The sequence below is a fragment of the Parasteatoda tepidariorum genome, chromosome 10 (genome assembly GCF_982258835.1).
Source record: "Parasteatoda tepidariorum strain Cologne lab strain chromosome 10, Ptep-v5.0, whole genome shotgun sequence".
NCBI classification, from domain to species: Eukaryota; Metazoa; Arthropoda; class Arachnida; order Araneae; family Theridiidae; genus Parasteatoda; species Parasteatoda tepidariorum.
This window is the reverse complement of record NC_141764.1, coordinates 72374291-72393995: the sequence shown is the minus strand read 5'-3', so window position 1 is coordinate 72393995 and position 19705 is coordinate 72374291. Positions and strand designations below refer to the sequence as shown.

The following is a 19705-nucleotide window of genomic DNA, read 5'->3' as shown; positions in this document are numbered from 1 at the left end:
AACTAAAATATTTTAATAAATCAAGTTTTTGAAATTGCTAAGGAGTCCAAGGAATTAACGTTTTCGTACCATTGCTAAATTGTGTCTTTGGCGGAAAAATTTTTTTAATATATTTCTATTGTTACAAAAATTTAAATAAGATTTTGAAAGATAAGGTGAAGAGAATTGATATGACAGCCCAGAAAAATGTTTAGGCTTAAGTTTTATCTCAATGATTGAGAAACAATAGTTGGGGTTGCTGAGCAAAACGAGAAAGTTATGGAGTTTCATGGTAAGTACTATCTTATAAAAACCTCTTTACAACATTTTGCGCAAATTTGAATTCATTATTTGAATTCAAATTGCAAGGTTCTTCTTCAAATGGAACCATTATGTTTGTCTTTATTTCTTCTGCAGGACGAAATATTTTGTTATTCAAATTGTTTAAATAATAAATATAAGTATAATAAATATAAAATAATAAATATGAAATAATTGTAACTAATAATAATCTAATCACTTCTGCAGAAGGCCAGATTGAATAAGTCAAACAATTCTGAATGAGGGAAAGCAACATGGAAAAGTTGAAAGTCCGATTATTAGAAACATATCCACGTTTCATCGGACAATCAAACTGGTTTTAATGTTTTCTAACCATCTTCCTCACATGTTATTCGACAAATTTTGATAGCAATTTTGCTTCTTCTCCTTCTTAAATATTTCGGGAACAGTGAGATAAAAAAATACCCTTCTTATTTTTGACAATAATATAAACCACGAAGTTTGTAATTTTTTTTATCTCTTAAGCTGTGCGTTTCTCAGTATAACACTTTAATTTTGAAAAAGAAAAAAGAAAATTCAGATTTACTTGCTTAAAATTTTTGTTTAAATTCTTCTGCCCCTCAAAGGGTTAAAGATTATATATTTAATTTATGTGATTACTAATTTAACAAGAACTACCATTAAAAAAGAAATTAAAAATCAGATTCAAAAAGTAATTTTTGTTTACTCTTGTTGAAAATAAATAAGCAAATTTAATATATTTATTCCAAGTTTTACTTTTGAATTCTTTAAATAAAAGTCAGTAAATTATTCCAACTTTCATCTAACTTTATATTAAGCTCAAATTCCTGATATTTTTAAAAGCAGTTTCTAAAGCATACATAATTCTATTTATTCTATTCCCTGCATAAGAAAAAATTAAACAAAAACTTATGACAGATTTTGAAAAATAGAGATTCTAATACGAAAAATAAATAAATACGGAAAACTGCCGAATTATTTTTAGCTTCATAAATATTTGAATAGAAACTGATATATCTTACTCAACCGAACTTTGTTTTGGCGACTGTTAATAACTTTTCAAGTCAAATTATTAGCCTAACTAGTATTCAAGAACATGGATAACATCTGCGCCAGTCTCACGCAGATCGTTAACATTCGCCAACATCTGGTATTATGTAAACGAGAGGTTTTTCAGAAATGTTAACAGCAAATCAGTCATAGGAAACACAATTCATTGCGGAGTTTTAGTTCTTTTTGTAGTTGTAAATAACTCTTTTGCAGTTTTATTGAGTTTATTTTGTTGAATATAAGTTGAGTATTCTTCATAAAAACACAGTTTATGAAAGTTTATGTGAGTTGGAAAAGAAAGGTAAACTATGAAAAACTATTAGAAAAGTTGGGGTTAAAATATTTTAGAATTTAAATTTGACAGGGCTATTTTTTTCCAAAAAAAAGTAATAGGCAACTGAAGTACAAGATCTAATTTTTGTACTCATGTTCTCTCTTATATTATTTAACTATGTAAAAATGTTGTTTATTACTTTTTAATATTAATTAATAATTTTGTGATTAAAAACGAAGTGTTTATTTTCGAACGAAGTGATAAGTGTGAAGTGTTTTAGTGTTTATTTTCATTAATGTTTATTTTCCAACTAAATTGCCATTTTTTTAGAAATAGTATATTATTTTAATTTCTGTTTTTTATTTTATTTTAAAGTGAATTAATTTGTCTCTTTTTTATTTCAGGTAAGGCACAGCTTCATTTTTCCTTTTGAAGACTTTTTAAAGTAATTATAGAAAATTTCCTATCCTGAAATTTTTTGATCATATGGTACTTCCATTTTTCTTTTTAAATTTTTATTACGTGTTTTATTTATATGCTCTAATTATTTACAGTGTTATGCTTTAATTATTTATAGTGATATGCTCTAATTATTCATAGTGTTTCGAAAACTGAGCTAATTTTCATATTGATTTGATGTGCACCATTTTAGTTTGGTGTTAAAAAAATATGGATTCATTGTTTTACATAAATAAGGCGCACTTTGCGTCCTGTCCATTTTCCTTAACGTGCATTTTCAATTATGTCCGATTTTTCAAACCTGCATTTTTCAGCTATGTCCATATTCTTCAAAACACATTTTGAGCTATGTCCATATTCTTCAAAACACATTTTGAGCTACGCTGCATTTCTTGAGTTCTTATTTTAAGCTACAATCCTTTTCCTAAATGCACATTTTGAAGTACGTCCCTTTTTCTTAAATGGGCAATTTGAAATAGTTCCTTTTCTTAAGTATACATTTTGAGCTACGTTCCTTTTCATAAATGCTTATTTTGAGCTATGTTCATTTTTTTAAATACGCATTTTGATCTACGTTCCTTTCCTTGAATGCGCATTTTATGCTATACTAATTTTCTTAAAAGCACATTTTGAGCTATGTTTCTTTTCTAGAATGCGCATATTCAGCTACATTCCTTTTCTTTAATACACATTTTGCAATAGGTTTCTCTTCCTAAATGCAGATTTTGTGCTACGTTTTTTTCCTTGAATGGGCATTTCGTGCTAGGTTTCTTTTTTTTAATGCACATTTTGGGCTACGTTTCTTTTCTTAAACGCATATTTTGAACTAGCGTTTCTTTTTTTGAATGCACATTTTGTGCTACGTTTCTTTTCTTAAATGCATATTTTGAGCTACGTTTCTTTTCTTGAATTCGCATTTTGAGCTCGGACCAAAATATAAAAATAAATATACAATCATAATATAATTATAATATAACCAAAATATATAATCATCAGAGACATGCATTTTATGGAATAAAAATATGTAGATTTAATTTATTTTATATATCCTCGTATGTATCGATTAAATGTGTTCACATGCAATAAAGAAAAATAGAATTTTAGAATATTAATATATCATCGACCCCAGAGGGTTGAATTTGCGAATTATTGCAAATTTTATTTACAAGTTTAAAACTATTATTTTTATTTTTGTAACAAAAAAAAAGGAAACTAAGGACGCAATTCAGATTATTAACAAAATAAAAACTAAACTTTAAAACATGTTCTTTGGAGTTTTATAATGAAATATATGGCAATTCACTGGTTCAGTTATAAGTAGTTATTTCAATTTGTTGGACACGAACGTCTGCTTCAGTTTTTTGGTTCGCTAGTTTTCCAATCGGTTCAAAAATTTCATTACACAGTTCTTGTAAAATAAAAGAAAAACTGGGAAAAAAAGGAAAAATAATTCCAAGTTATTTGTTTTCCAAGAAGTTCTAAGCTATTAGGAATGTGATTAAACTTAGAGAGCTCCAAGCGATGTCTCTCTTATTTTTTTTTTTGGCTAAACAAACGATATTTTTTGATTTATTAGAGCTCTCGTACGAGAAATTATTCAAGCGGATTAAGAAAATTCAGTTTAGAAATATTTATTTGATTTATTAACTGCGAGTATTCTGAACGAATAAGATAAACTATTTTTTTTTCAAATTTGCCCAATTGTAAAAATGTTGTTTTCTGTTTATTCACTGAAAGTATTAACGATAGTTGATGTAATTTAGTGATCTATTTAATCCATATACAGTGGCTCTCAAAGTATTCGTAAACTTGAGACTTTCAATAAAAAATTTCTCTATTCGTTAATTAAAATGAATATTTCAGAATGGATATAAACTTTAACTTTGTTTTCAAAATATTCCATTCAGTTTTGTTAAGAATACATTAAAGATATTATTAATGAATAACTATTCTAAAATATTCACTTTAATTAATGAATAGAGCCCTATTAATTGAAAGTTATATGTTTACGAACACGTTTGGGAGCCATTGTAAATTTTTCTATCATGTAGCACCATAAACTCGAGTATTTCCCTATGTATTGGCAACACTACAATTGTTACGTTATAATAATTTAAGTAGTGTTAAAAAATTAGTCAAGTATTGAATTAAATTCATTTGTTAGGCTGTCTTAAGTGATAATTTAAGTAGTGTTGAGTAGTTAGCTAAACGTTAAGTATTTATTTAGAATAATTTTGTGTTTTTATAGATATGATATCAATAAAAACACAAATTATACAAATATTTACAAAGTGACCATACCAAAACTTAGTTAAGAAGTTATTATTTTGATTCATTTTTGATCCTTTTTAAAATTGATTCTAGAAGTTTTAAAGATAAACTGTGCTCAGGGGCCGCATACTGTCAGACCAATTATTGGTGACCTTTTTCAAGCAATAGCCTCTAATCTTATGAATTGAGAGGTGCGTGAGGTAGTAGTGCTGCAAGTAATGAAGAATTAGGATGAGTTCTCTATCTTAACTTACAACAGGGATGGAAATAGTTTTAATACTTCTGCTGCCTACTATACCGAAATGTCCCGTACTCATACTTGCGGTGGTATGTGTGATTTATTGTCGGCCTGACAGATTTTAAAATATTACTGAAATTCAATGCCTGAAGAATTTTGACAGTATCGCTGATATCTCTTGAAATTATTTTCGCGTAGTCAACAGATTGAGGATGAAAAAATAATTGATTAATGTATTGTTTAAAACTAATTAGGATTGAAGAATTAGAATATTTAAATACAGTTGTGTTGGCTTGATTACCATTAAAGTTTATACGTTGCACAAGATAGTTTTGAAAGTTTACCAAGCTGATCGCCAAAGGTGGCTAGTATAATTTTGAAATTTGCGTTTTTTTCTTTCTTTAAATATAGTTCAATCATAGTAATAAAAATTTCGTTAAATCTTTCAAGTTTTTTGGAGAAATAAACCATAATTATGTTTTGCCCATTTTCGATTTAAAAAAAGCACAGTTATGCTAATTTGTTCCTGACTCAAGCTTTACATATATTATGGCCAGATAAAGATGTCATGGTGCCTGAAAGTGGGGCTCCATTTATGAAAAAAAAATTATTTTAACGCAGTAAGTGTATTAGAAAGTTTTCCTATTCGACGCAGGATTGTTTTAGAAATGGAAGCAACTCTTGTTTTAAGCTGACCTCTGTCCGAGATTGTTTCGTCAGTCTTATTCACGTGGTAAACGATTTACAAAAGCGTTTGTTGTTAAAAATTTTAATGATGTTTTACAGCCGTTCATATTCTAAAGTATTAGGAATTTGACATTTAAATGACATAATTATCGATGTAATATCATCGAGCAAATATTTGTTACTTTCCTACTTCGACTGTAACAAGCTTTACATGATTTTGGATTAGTATGATACGTGAATTCAATTCTATCTCGGATTTAGCACTTTAGTCAAAATCCAGACTTTTATTCATTTTCTATGATTCGAACCCTGATGGCTCAGTGATTAAGACACTAGAATGTAGGTTTAGGGTTCTGTCCCCGGTGGGGCTTGAAATTCATCCTAAAATCGATGAGTACAGGCGTGTCTGATAAGTTAAATTGGCTGGAGCACAATGCTGATCACGCTGCTTGTCATGAAATTGTGTGGATAATTGTGTTGCTATGACTATCTGGCCGATATAGGGCTGTTGTGGGATTTCACTCCTTTTAATTTTATTATTCGAGGAAGGGATGCTTTTCTTTGCAGTTATTTTCTTAATATTTTTGCAGTGATTATTATTGAGCCACAATGGCACAGGGGATCGCATCTCAATGAGGTGCCCCAGGTTCGAATCCCGGGTTTGGCTGCTCAACACGAGCTCTTCTCCTAGATCTCACCGACCACAGTGCTGATATAAAATATCCTTAGTGATAGACGGATCATGGGTTAGAATCTCTTCTGCGTCGGGATGGCCGTGGAAGGTTTTCTTGGTTTTTCTTCCCGTCTAACGCAAATGTGGATCAGTTCCATTAAAAACTCCTTCACATAGGCTAGTTTCATAGAATGCTTTATCCAGGAGTTCCCTTGTTTTCTGGATTAGGTTCAAAATCACAACACCACGGAGTCAAACATTGATAGTCATAAACTCAGAATCGGGTCGGTTATACAACGTTGGTTACAAAATAAAATAATTCTAATTATTTACAACTTTTAAAAAGTAATATGAGGTCGAATTATCCAGAATGTTGGATTTGTGGGATTATACTATATTATAACTCTAAAACAGATATTATGTGCTATTTTAAATGGCATTATTCTACTATAGAAATTTAGAGTATTTAATTTTCAAAGGTGTTTTTTTTTCTTGAAACCTTATTCACAGAAAATTGAGGAGCCACTTAAGTTTCAGCATTATTAAGATAAATCTTGTAAACAAACATTAGCGACATGTATGCGAAGTGTAGTATAATTACTTTTAATTACCTTAGTTAACTCTTAACTATTTTTCTGCAAGTTATTAGGAGAAGTAAAACCCACACTCTCTTATATCCACAGTTACAGTTATGGGTAAAATGCAGTTAAAGTGAAATTCCTAATTTAATTTTGCCCCTGACAGTTTTCTGTAATCAAATTTTGAGAATGCCTGATTACTTTTTATTAAATCTGTCATGCTCTTAAGTAGTCGGGAGATATTATTCAGAATTTTTCCTGCTTCTTTGTGCTGAAAGTCATTTTCTTAATTAAGTGAAAAATAATTGCTTATCAAATTTTGCTGGCTGAAGTTTTTAACAACTTGAGTTACAAAATGTGAAAGCTATTATTTTTATCACATTATTTTGTTATATTGTTAGAAATCTCTCTTTAAAAATAGTAAAATTGCAATTTATTTAATTGTTATTTTATCATATTCAACCAAAACAGTCAAACAACCGTGAAAAAATTACATTAAAACTGTTAAGTGTGAAAAAACGTTTATTGATTGTTTTTACCTAATATGGTTTAACAAACAGAATTATATCCTCTCCAACTAGGTTATTTTGTAACGTGCAGCTGAGTACATACTGTAGCCGAGAGAGCTAATCGATCAATCACATGACCGGCTGAAAAGGTGTTCGAATCCTAGCGTTGATACCAGAATATTGTACTCTCGGTTTTTGAATCGTACCAGTAGTAAACGGTTTAAAAACCGTAAAGATAAAGAAATGCTCCAAACCATAAACTTAATGACTAATCGGATGGACAGACTGCTGCTGGTTTTTTTTAACCTTAATTTTATAATGAGAATTCTAACAGAGTACAATAGCATCTCAGATGCTCTACTTCCTTTAGTTATCATTTTATCTGTTTATTTTTCGAATCCCGCCGGCCGAAGAATCTCTATGTATGAAGTGGTGGCTGGTGCACGTTAAATCGATCGGGGTCACAAAGTCTTCCAAGTTCCCGAAGCAAATCAATACCTCTGGGGGTACTGAATTGGAGATTGGTCGTTGTCTGGTTCAGGTCAAAATTATGATCTGTAGATGTATTAATGAGTCCTCTCAGTCAAGCGAGCTGAGACGTGTATGTGGCTTAAGTTTTCTTTGCCATGGATGGCGCCACTGAAAAACAAGAAACGCAGGCTTTGCCTTAAAAATTCCCTTGATTTCCGAAGCAGGCTTGTTAAAGTAACAGCATGAGTCCTGTCGGCCGAAGAATCCCCGTGTAAATCTGTCGTTAAATCTGTCGAGTTCCCATAACAAATCTATACCTCTGGGGGTACTGATACAGGAGTTCTCTTGTCTTCTGGATTGGGTTCAAAATTACAAGGCTACGGACTTGAACATTGGTAGTCGTAAACTCAAATTTGAGTCGACTGTTCAACGACGGTTATAAAATTAAAAGTAACAACAACAACAACAACCTCTTATTTACGTGACCCAAGAGTTATATCTAACTATACTTTGAAAATTTCACGCATTCTCACTCACCATCAATGAGGAGACATCTTGTCACGTGTTTGATTAGTGAACTGATTGATTAGTGAAAACTTAGCAGGAACGAGGATTAAGTTTTTCCACTTGAGGACTCACTTCGTTTGGTTGCCATCAGCATAAAATTAATAAAAGTTAGAAAGGCATAGAGATGTCTAAACTGACAGCACTTCACTTATCTGTCCACTGGAAATTCATGAATGATCAATCAGTTACAGATAGCTACCAATAGGAATACGTTTAGATTGTGAGGGGATTATGAATCGTCAATAGAAATGGTGCGAACGCCAATTGATTGATTCTTCCACTCAAGTGATATAGTTCAGACACTGGCTTTTAACATCTCTTGTTTCCATGTAAGATATCTTTTTATCCGTATTTTAAAGATATTTGCAATTATTTACTTTTCATTTTAATTATTGTTGCAAATATAAGGCTTAAAACTTATGTTTAAACTTATTAACTGATTCATAATTATTAAAAAATAAATAAATTGAGCTCAAACTGGCGCATTGAGCATACACATTTAAAATAATTAAATTAAACTCAAAAATGCGAAAAAATATTTGAAAATTACTTTTTGCATCATTACTACACATTCCTTAAAATTGAAAAACATTGAGTTTTTATTGCAACATAAAATTATATAGAAATTTACAAAAGTAAAATTGTAGATGAGGTTACCATGGTAACCTAATAAATTTTTAGTGCTAATAAAGCTTTAATTATGAATGTTATTTTAATAAAGAGATTATCAAGAAAAATGTTTAATGTTCGCAAACAGATTATAACAAAATGATAAGAGAAACTTTTGGGGGTCATGAGCACGAGAAAGTTTTTTTAATACATTTAAGTGAATAATTTCAACTTTTGAAAAAATTTTTTTAGTGTCAAGAAAAAAAAAGTTATTGTGAAGCAATCATGGGGTTGGTGAATGGAAAACAGAAGAACAACTAGTTTATACACCAAATCATTGTTATTCTTCTATGTGTTCTATTTATTGTTCGTAACTCCTTCATCAGACCATGCTTACATCGAAAATGATTTTTTTTATCCCTCTTACTATTTTGTAATGATTTCTACTATTTATATTTTTATATCTGTATATTTTTCTTAGAGTTGAGGATTGTTTAATCGCTATTATATTAATAAATTTCTTATGGTTGAGCATCATTTTTATCAGCTGCATTTGAATTTATGTTACTTAACTAAAATGTTCTGTTTATTCGTAACAACTTCTTCCACTAGATCACGTAAAATGCAACGTGGATTTTTTTAATCCCTTTTCTAATTTTACAATTTCTTATTTGATTTTCAGGGCATAAATGCTTTTCTTAAGGTCACATATTATTTTTATTCTTAGTTTCATGTAAAGTAAATTAATTATATTTATACATAATTTAATCATTACTGTTACTTAACTGAAATGTTACGTTTATTTGTAGTGTTCTGTTTATTCTTTCACTAGATCACGAAAAATGCAACGTAAATTTTTTTAATCCTTTTAACTTTTTTCAATCCCTGCATTTAATTTTGCGATTTCTTACTTGATTTTCAGGGCATAAATGCTTTTCTTAAGGTCACATATTATTTTTATTCATAGTTTCACGCAAGTAAATTAATTATATTTATACATAAAATAATCATTATTGTTACTTAACTGAAATGTTCTGTTTATTTGTAATGTTCTGTTTATTCTTTAACTAGATCACGAAAAAGGTAACGTTATTTTTTTTTTGTCCTTTATATATAATTTTACGATTTCTTATTTGATTTTCAGGGCACAAATATTTTCTTACGATTACATATTATTTTTACTTCTTACTTTCGGACAAACAAATTAACCATATATAGACATAAAATCTTTATTGTTACTTTACTGAAATGTTCTGTTTATTTGTAGTGTTCTGTTTAGTCTTTAACTAGATCACGAAAAATGCAATGTAATTTTTTTTTATCCTTTGTATCTAATTTTACGATTTCTTATTTGATTTTCCGGGCATAAATATTTTCTTACGATTACATATTATTTTTACTTCTTACTTTCGGACAAGCAAATCAATCATCTATAGACATAAAATCTTTATTGTTACTTAACTGAAATGTTCTGTTTATTTTTATTAACTTCTTTCACTAGATCACGAAAAATGTTGCGTAGACTTTTTCTTATACTTCTAACATTTTTTAAATCCATTTTCTAATTTTACAATTTCATAAATGCTTTTTCTAAGGTTACATACTATTTTTTCCCTCTTACTTTCGTGCAAGTAAATTAATCATATTTATACATAAAATCATTATTGTTATTTAACCAGAATGTTCTGTTTATTCTGCGCAACTTCTTTCACTAGATCACGAAAAGTGAATGTGATTTTTTTTTCTTATTCCTCGTCGTATTTGTTTGCAACTAATGACCCAAACTCTCTTGTTTCGGATGATTACGAAAAGTCATTCTATAGAAAAAAAATTGTTCTTTGATTTTCATTTAAGCTTTAGGTGAGTTTCGAAAGACAAATCGCCCTCCCCTCCACTCTAACGATACGTGGATAGAAATAAAAATCTATACTTTGGCACATAGCCAAATATTCTTTTTTTTTCCAGTCAATTTTTTTCCATATACATTTTTCTTTTCTGCTTTATCTATACTTTTTCAGTTTAATGCTTGTTTGGAAATTATTTTGATAGATTTGGAATAAAGAACGGTGAGTTATATTTTCGGATGTTATGGTTTCTAAACTGCGATGTGCAATTGATTTTTAATTGATAAGGTCAACTCTAAATCGAACGATGATTGTTGAATGAGTAGTTTGATAGAATACGTGACTTTTTAAAAAAATCTTTTATGATTCTTGTTTTCAGATCTTCATATATATAATATGTGATACAGTTTGTTAAATTTGGCAAAATTTGGTAATTTTACCGTGATATCTTAGAGCATGGCACAAAAAGCAATTATTCGGCAAATTTTTTTTTCAGTTTCGTGTTTTTTTACTAAATATTTGGTAATAAGAAGTATAATTTTGAAAACTAGAATTTCCGGTAAACCGTTAGCAAATAAATTTATGTTATGAATTAGCAAAGAATTACGGTAAACCGTTAGAAATCGCTTATACTTAAGTTATAATAACCAGAAAAATGTTTTTTTATTATTATATTTTTTTATAATAGTAATGTCACTAACATACAGTATGATAATTTTACCAAATTTTTTTTTCTCCGTTTGTTATTATTTTACCAAATACTGTTTTTATAAATAGTTAAAAAAGGAATACCAAAAAATGGCTTTTAGATTAAAATTAAAACAGAAAATAAAATTGTTTTTGTTTCCAATGACAAGAGGGTTTACATTATAACAAGAACACAATGAATAATAAAAACAGAAGCATAAAAAGTAATTTTTTTTACATAAAATAAAATAAAAGCGTAAAAAAATGATTTTTTAAAAAAAATAAAAAAATTTATTGCGGACAGTTAAAGGGTTTTTTTTACTTTTTCCAAAGTCAAAAATATTTTTCAATAACATTTTAAACTGTCAAAGGCTTGAAGAATTTCCGCATAAATAAAATGCAAATCATTTTAGAAGCGTGCAATACCTAACTATAATCACTCTTTCTCCCTCATTTCGTAAAATGTTGTTCTTTCTCGCCAAAACATAATAAATTAACATTCAACATTTTAATATTCATTCCTTAAAAATAGCTACTACAGAGAGAAATATTCCTTTTACCTTAACAAGCGGATTCGTGCTCGCAGCTATATTTTATCACTGTCGACCTTTCCACCAGACACAAACGAGCATTCCATAGGAAAACACCGAAGTGTCTCATCCTTTTCTAAGGAGATTTAATTTTGCGCGTTAATATTTGGCGAGGAATACATTTAAGCCATTTCGCTGTGGCTGTGGGTTACATAATAGAATAAGGCTGGACTACAAATGCTGCCCGATAAATCAACTTATAGCCCTGGGGCTAATGCAATACAAGAATGCTTCTAAGCCTTTTCCCGAATCATAATCAGTTCATGTCCGGGAAGGTGATTTTCGACGAAAAGGGTTTATTGCCGTCATCTCATCTTCTGGTTGTATTATTAAACCGTTAATACGATAGCGTGAATTCCAGCTCTCATATCGATTTTGGGTTTTCAGCGATGAATCGATAGTTCAAAAAGGGGAATATCGAATGGTGCTTGTTTATGGATGCGACTAAACATTTACTGGAGGGACGGTTTCTGTTTGTGATTGGGAAGAAATAGGGGGAGTTAATGGATTTGTGCCCTAATTATGACATAAATGGGAGATTGATTTCCAGTTTTGCCTTACAGGCTTTGAACTATGTGATTTCGAGAAACAAAAGTATTGGAACTCGCAGAGTATATTGTTGTTGTGGAAACATCAAAGTTTTGCCAACTAATTATATATTACTCTGACAAAAGGAGTTAATTCAATAGTTGACTGTGAGTCATAAAATCAATGATTGGCTCTAGATTAAATGAACTTTTAGTAATATGATCCCGATATATTTGTTTTACAAATTATAAAAAGCTTTATAAATGATTTTAAACTTCACAACATAATTGCAAAAGCTTTCACGCCATTAGAAATTTCTGGAAAAAATTATTAAATAACAATGTATTTAATTGTTATTTTACCATATTCAACCAAAATTGTTAAAAAACGCTAAAAAAGATGATATTCAAACTGTTAACTGCGAGTTAAATCGTCTATTCACTGTGTTTACCTAATACGTCTAAACAATCAGAATTGTATCTGTGCAAACTAGACTCTCCTAATGAAGCCACTTAGTTTCTTGCCGCTGGGTATATATTATAACCGAGAGAACTAATCTGTCAATCTCATGACCAGTTAAATGGGGAATGGAATCCCAGCGTTATTTCTTCGATTCCATCAACATGTGAAGAGTTCCCAATGTCCTGCATTCCAAAACTTGTGACCCTGGACTCTTGGAATATGAAACTATCATTCACGCACAGGTAGTAGCACCATAGAGTTGCTTTACTCAAAATTATAGTGTCTTCCATCCTTCACGATACATGGTACCACTAGATAAATTAATTAAACCACCAATTCCATGGTTCATTTGACAAAACACAACTGAACTAAATTCCAATGTCCATTTTCTAACGACCCTAGCACGACCTAACTCTAATGTCCAGTAAAGTTTCATTCCTATGGTTTTGAAACCAAGCTAGTTGTAAATTATTACATAACTGTAAAGTTTTATATTCATGTTTTTTTTAACCACACCAGTAGTTAACGGTTTCCAAACCGTTAAGGTCAAAAATTCCTAACCCTAAACGTTAGAGTTAATTAGACAGACTGCTGTCGATAAGATAGATAGACTGTTACCGTAACTTTAAAAGGAAAATTCTAATAGTGTAGGAAGACAATGCCCATAATTTAGTTGGATTTACCTAGTGCCTTAGGTCCCTATTAAGGGACTGCTATGAAAATGCATAATTTTCTCATTATAATTATTTTTTTCGATATAATTATTTATAAATGTACATTTTTGACGAATTTTATCAGTAGCAGAGAGTAGCAAGCGCTCATAGTCTATTTTCAGTTATTTCGAAATCGAGTTTTGTAATGTTAAAACGAAAGGGTGTAATTTGTTTTATTATTTTTTAAATAAAATAAAACAAATCATTAGGCTTCTTTTTATTAATTTTGCAGTTGATTTTTCCAAATCTGTTAGACTAACTACTATTGGCAAATTTCAACCTAAAGACGAATTGTTAAAAGTAAAATTTTCCCATTTAAAACCCCCTCGTTTGAAGTATTGGCATAAATTTTATTTTCATTATTGCTCACTGTTCAAACTATTTCTTAAGCACAACGTTTTTAATATTTTCAGAATATCACTTAACATTTTTTCCACATTAGACTTTTCAATTTAGAAATTTAACTCTTCGCTTTTTAATTGAAAAAGAGAAATTTTGTTTAATTATGACATAAAGATAAATTGTGTTCCAGTATTGCTTTCAACGCTTTGTACTATTCTATTAAAATAATAGAATTATAATATTTCCCAACATCCCAAACTTTTAAATCGCAATAAAGAGATTACGTCATATTTCTCAATCAAAAATAACCACTCTTAATTACGCCCCAAATATTTAAATAAGCACTAAAGAGATCACATCATATTTCTCAATCAAAGATAACCACTAGTAATTACATTCCAAACATTTAAACCTCACTAAAGAGATCACATCATATTTCTCAATTAAAGATAACCAGTAGTAATTACATCCCAAATATTTAAATCCGCACTAAAGAGATCACATCATATTTCTCAATCAAAGATAACCACTAGTAATTACATTCCAAGCACCAAAATCGAACTAAAGAGATTACGTCATATTTCTCAATCAAAAATAACCACTCTTAATTACATCCCAAATATTTAAATCTGCACTAAAGAAATCACATCACATTTTCCAACCAAAAATAACCACTCGTAATTTCATCCCAAATAACTATACGTACATTATAGAGAAGCTTATGCACGGTTGAGTCAACTTAAGTCAATTTATATAACTGGACAGGACACGTAAACTTAAAATTCTACATTTCTTTTAAAATATTAAGCAAACCTAGAAGAACAAAGAGATGAAAGGTAGAAAAAAAAATGGTCTCAGTTATTCAATATCTGCTTTTCACTTTGATTTGATTAGGCCTAGAAGCACGTATTTCAAACTCAGTCAAATCCCATATCAAAGCTTTATTTCCTAAACATGAGGATTTTGCATATTTGTACATCGATTGGTACACTGCGTAACCAGGGGAGGGATGCATAGAAAATACAAACTCAAAAGAAAGACTTATCAGGCATAAAATGTTATGAGTTTGGGGAAAAATATTCATACTGAAATGGATGAAGTTGCTCAGCGGGCATTGCAGCATGATATTGAAGTAGGAACGTTTTATTAGTATCTTCTGATTTTACTTTTTTTTTCCAACTGAAATCCATACATAATCTTTTTTGAAGTTTAAAGTTACTTTTATAGTTTTGATTTGGACAGGAATGGAGATGTATTCACAAAAAAATATAGTTTTGTGAAAGTAAAATTTGTTTTCATTTATAGTCCTGGGTATGATTTATGAGTACAAGAGGGATATTTATTGAATTTGTAAAACAGCTTATTGAGTAGACATAAAATTTTTAAAATGTTGTAAATTTATGACTTATTTTTTGTGTGAGAAGAATATAGTTTTTAGATAATGATGTCTTTTCATTAAGATAATTTTAATATGCCTAAAATTCAGTTTCAAACAATATTAATAAGAAAATAAGAACTGATAAGTTTAAAAAAATGAAATGAATCAACTAGATTATTTGAATGTCAAATCTGGGAGCCTTGGTGGCTAAGGGGATAGAGCGTTCGCCTTCCAATGAGGTGAACTGGATTCGAATCCCAGCGATGGCTGGTCGATACGAATTCCGCACCCGTTTGCACTGAACTCAGTCCTGACGTAAAACGTTTTCAATGGTAGACGGATCATGGGCTAGAGCCCCTTTGCCATCAGTTTAACTGTGGGAGGTTATTGTTGTTGTTGTCCTATGACATTAAGGCGAAGGGTGGCATTGTTCTTGTTTTCTATAATTGAGAATTCGACTTCTTCCACACGTGTTACTAGTCAGTATTTACTACACGGGGAGTCTTTGACCTGCTGAATTCGAACTCTCGTTCTCAGGAACAGGAGTCCAGCGCTCTACCAACCACCCTATCCCCGCTATTTCGATGTTATAAAATTTTTTCAATATGGTACACGAGTCCTTTAATATGCAGATGTATATATTCCTAAAATTAAGCTAATATAGCATTAGGTATGACTTGCCATTTAAATTTCTCAAAAACTCTATAATTAATAACAGCGTGCTTTTATTACTTAAAAATTTTTTAAGATTTTTATGATTCATGAAGTTTCTTTGATCTGATAATTTTTTTTAAAATTATTGATTTAAGGAAAAAGGCCGCATACCCAACGTAAAATATCTTAAAAGCTTAATCAGTGAAAAATTTTTAATTGTAATCTCGCATTAAAAGAAGATGAATGACAAAAAGGATTAATATCAGAGGATTTCGTTAGTAATTATCTGCATTAATTTCTTTTTGCTGAAAATTTTCAAACGCTAATAATAAATATAACTTAAGAGTTTTATCATTAGAGTTTCACTATCGGAAACATTTGTTAATCGTCTTGCTTCCTTTTTTATAAGTAAATCTTTAAAAAAAGTTAAAAATCCAGCGTAAAATTTTCAAACGCTTGATTAGTTAAAAAATGTTTTAATTGTAATCTAGCATTAAAGGAAGATGAATAGATGAGTAAATGAGAAAAGGGCATGATGTAAGAGGATTTGGTAAGTAATTATCTGTACTTGTTTTTAAGGAGTTTTCAAAAAACAATAATAAATGCAAATTAAGAGATTTATCATTAAAGTTTTGCGTTAACAATTGCTAATCGTCAAATTTTTTTTTTAGATGTAAATTTTTAAAAACGTTATCAAACAATGAATTTTCAGCAATGATATTATTTTACTCATTTTATTTTTCTAGATAATAAATTATTTTTATGCTATAAGATTCTAGGTATAATGGCTTACGTCAGTTTTTAAAATTTATCTTTTCTAACCCTATTTTGCCTTATTTAAAATGTATAATTTCCCTTAGGTAAAAACTCTATATGCCAGAATGCTTTATACTAAGCCAATTTTTGTTTTTTACTTGATAAAAATCAATAATTCAGTAGTTAATAACAGTTTAAATAAAGTCTAAAAAACTTAAGTCTCATTACTTTTTCAACCAAGAAGAATATTTTTGAATGCATGCAATTCATCTATTACCTTAATTCAAAATTCTTTTTCCTGCTTTCAACTATATGTCTATGTTTTAAAGAGACGACTCAGAGAAAAATCATTTTAAATTTAAAACGTTCTGAAGATGGCAACAAATTATCCTAAACAGAAAGAATCATCTGCAACTGGCATGCAAAATAAAATGAAAAAAAAAAAAAAAAAAAAATGGCAAAAAAAACCCCAAAAGATTGTGCAGAATTTTATTTTTTTATAAAAGTTTTCTTTTCCGTTCCCGATTTAAATAATCTCAGAAAGGCAAAAAAGCAGACGATAGGGAATATCGAAGTAATATTTTTATTCGTAAAGACCCCAAACATTCCTTTTTTTTCTTCTTCTCTCTGCTTCCATTGCAGGTGGAAAGAGATGGACGGAACATTAATGCCTAATTTAAATTCTTGCACCAACGCCTTCTGGGGGAAAGTATTCTTCCTTTTCTGCTTAACGTATCTTACTCAAACTCATCAGCATATACTCTCCTCTTTCCTTATTCACGCAATCATACATGTAAGCAGGAATCCAACCTCCAACCCCACGACCTCCTCTGCTCCAGCCCCGACGAACTACAATATATAGTTGCGTGTGTTCTTTTAGGGGGAGTAGAGTAGAGTTGAGCTGTTTGAAGGTTTCTCCCACCAGAACGAGGGAATAAATTGACTGAAAAGTCGATATAGTATATTGTGTGTGTGTGTATAGAATGAAGGAATGAAAGTAGATTACTGATGTTCTTCAGTTAGCTGTAACAGCAATGGACTTATGGGAGATATTAGTTGTGACACACTTTAGGTTGGGTTGGAACACTCATTTTAAATGCTTAAGGTTCGTAAATGTTTAGGCACAAACAGTTCGAGATCAGCGGATTGGGAATAGTTTTCAATCCCCGAGTGTGTTTCTGTTATTAAAATGCTTCATTATAAAGACGAATTTTACTTGCAAAAGATTTTTATATGAGATTGGTGAATAGCTTTTAACAAATTCGGCACGGGGTTGAATAAGCAGTGTTTGCGAGTCGGGTGACTTCTGAAAGGATGGGAATTTGGTAACATTTATCGAAGGATTTCCGAATTTGAGTAAAATCACAAAAACGTTCCTGTTTAGTTAAGTTAAATAGAAGCTTAGTTTTGTTATCATTGAAATGTATACGACAGTAGAAAATTCAATGCATTTTAATATCTTTTAAAGGATAGATTTAGTATTTAAACTCCTGATCTTTCTAAGACTTGACTGAATGATGTTGTTCAAATGCAAATTTGATAAGTATTGTGTTATACAATGATCGTATTAATAAGGTTTGAAAAATTTAATTTAACCGATTCAGTACCTAATTTAAATTCACTTTTTCGTATTTTAGAAGAATTAAGGATTTTTTTTACAGGGAGCAAAGCTAAAATTAAAATTAGCTTACAACTGTTTGGATAATTAAGGACTAGTATCATTATCGGCGATAATATTGAGATTGAAATAGACGGATTGAATTTTTAGTGGTATAATTAAATTTTTCAATAGATGTTAACCGTTTTCAATGAAACAGTTTTACAGCGTGCCAAAAAATAAACCCTAAATAACTTTAGATCTAATGATCGAATCTTCACGTTCTGGGACTCAATTTTAATGGTTCGTGGGGGTGACCTCAAATGTGCTAATTAAGTAAAGCAGACTATATTTTAAGTTACAAAATCAGACACAACTTACTTTTTCTAAATAAACATACCATTTTTTCAACGGATTCGAATTTCTTAACTCCAAAATAGGGGGGGGGGGGTAGCTACAATCTAGGAGGTATGGTCCGCATAGTTTAGTCAGAAGAACGGTTTAAGGCTTGGGCCCCATAGTGTTAATTTTACTTTTTGCGTATTTCGTCATATCTCGAGAACTTTTTAAGCGCATTGAAAAAATTCTGCACACAATTATAAAGTTCGTTTATCCAAAGATAATTCCCTGCATATTATAACTTTTAGTAAATATTTATTATTTTTTAATACTATTTGATTTAATAATAGTCGAAAAAGATCTCAGGAACTATTCGACCTATTTCGGCCAAAGTATGTTTTTTTGAAATTTAAAATTACATTCTTTAAAATGATGTAACAAATTGTATACCTCACAGCTCAAAATATTTCCGATTATTATTAAATAAAATAATAAATATTTACCGAAAGTTATATTTTGCGTGGAATTATCTTTGGATAAACGAATTTTATAATTGAATGCAACATTTTTTCAATTCGCTTAAAAATTTCTCGAGTTATGGCAAAGTGAGTAAAAAATAAAATTAACATTAAGGGGTCCAAATTTTTGATCGCTTTCCTGATCAAACTATTAGAACCATATCTCCCAGATTTCGGGTATCTTTTATATATTGGAGTCAGAAATTCGAATCCGCCGAAGAAAAGGAAACCGTATTTTCAGAAAAAGTAAGTTTTTGCGCTAGTTTATTTATCATCTTTAATTCGCCATTTTTATACGCAAAATTCCTCGAATAGATGTGTAAAGTTTGAAGTAAGTTGTCACAGATGGATATATGTTTTTAAATTTTTTTACTGTGTTGATCAAAGAAATCTAAGCGTTTAATTGAAGTAATAATTCATCCTAAGTATTGGTCACATTTCTTTAAAGTAATATAGAAAAAAAAATTAGAAAAATCAAAAACTGAAAATTTAACTAAACAGCCCTTCTCTCAACAACTGCGTAAAGAACAATTACGAATTTTCCGAAAATTAGTCACGTTTAAGAAGGTACGACGAGAAAAACTTTTTGCCTATTTAAACTGACTCTTTTCGTTAAGGAAATTTAAAAC

At 29.9% G+C, this 19705-nt stretch overlaps 1 protein-coding gene across 3 annotated transcripts in view; it reads left to right on the top strand.

Annotated features, from left to right (window-relative positions):
* The window catches only part of tutl (immunoglobulin superfamily member turtle), a 306060-nt gene that overhangs the window by 65000 nt on the left and 221355 nt on the right, over nucleotides 1-19705 (top strand). The gene's annotated exons all lie outside the window — the stretch shown is intronic.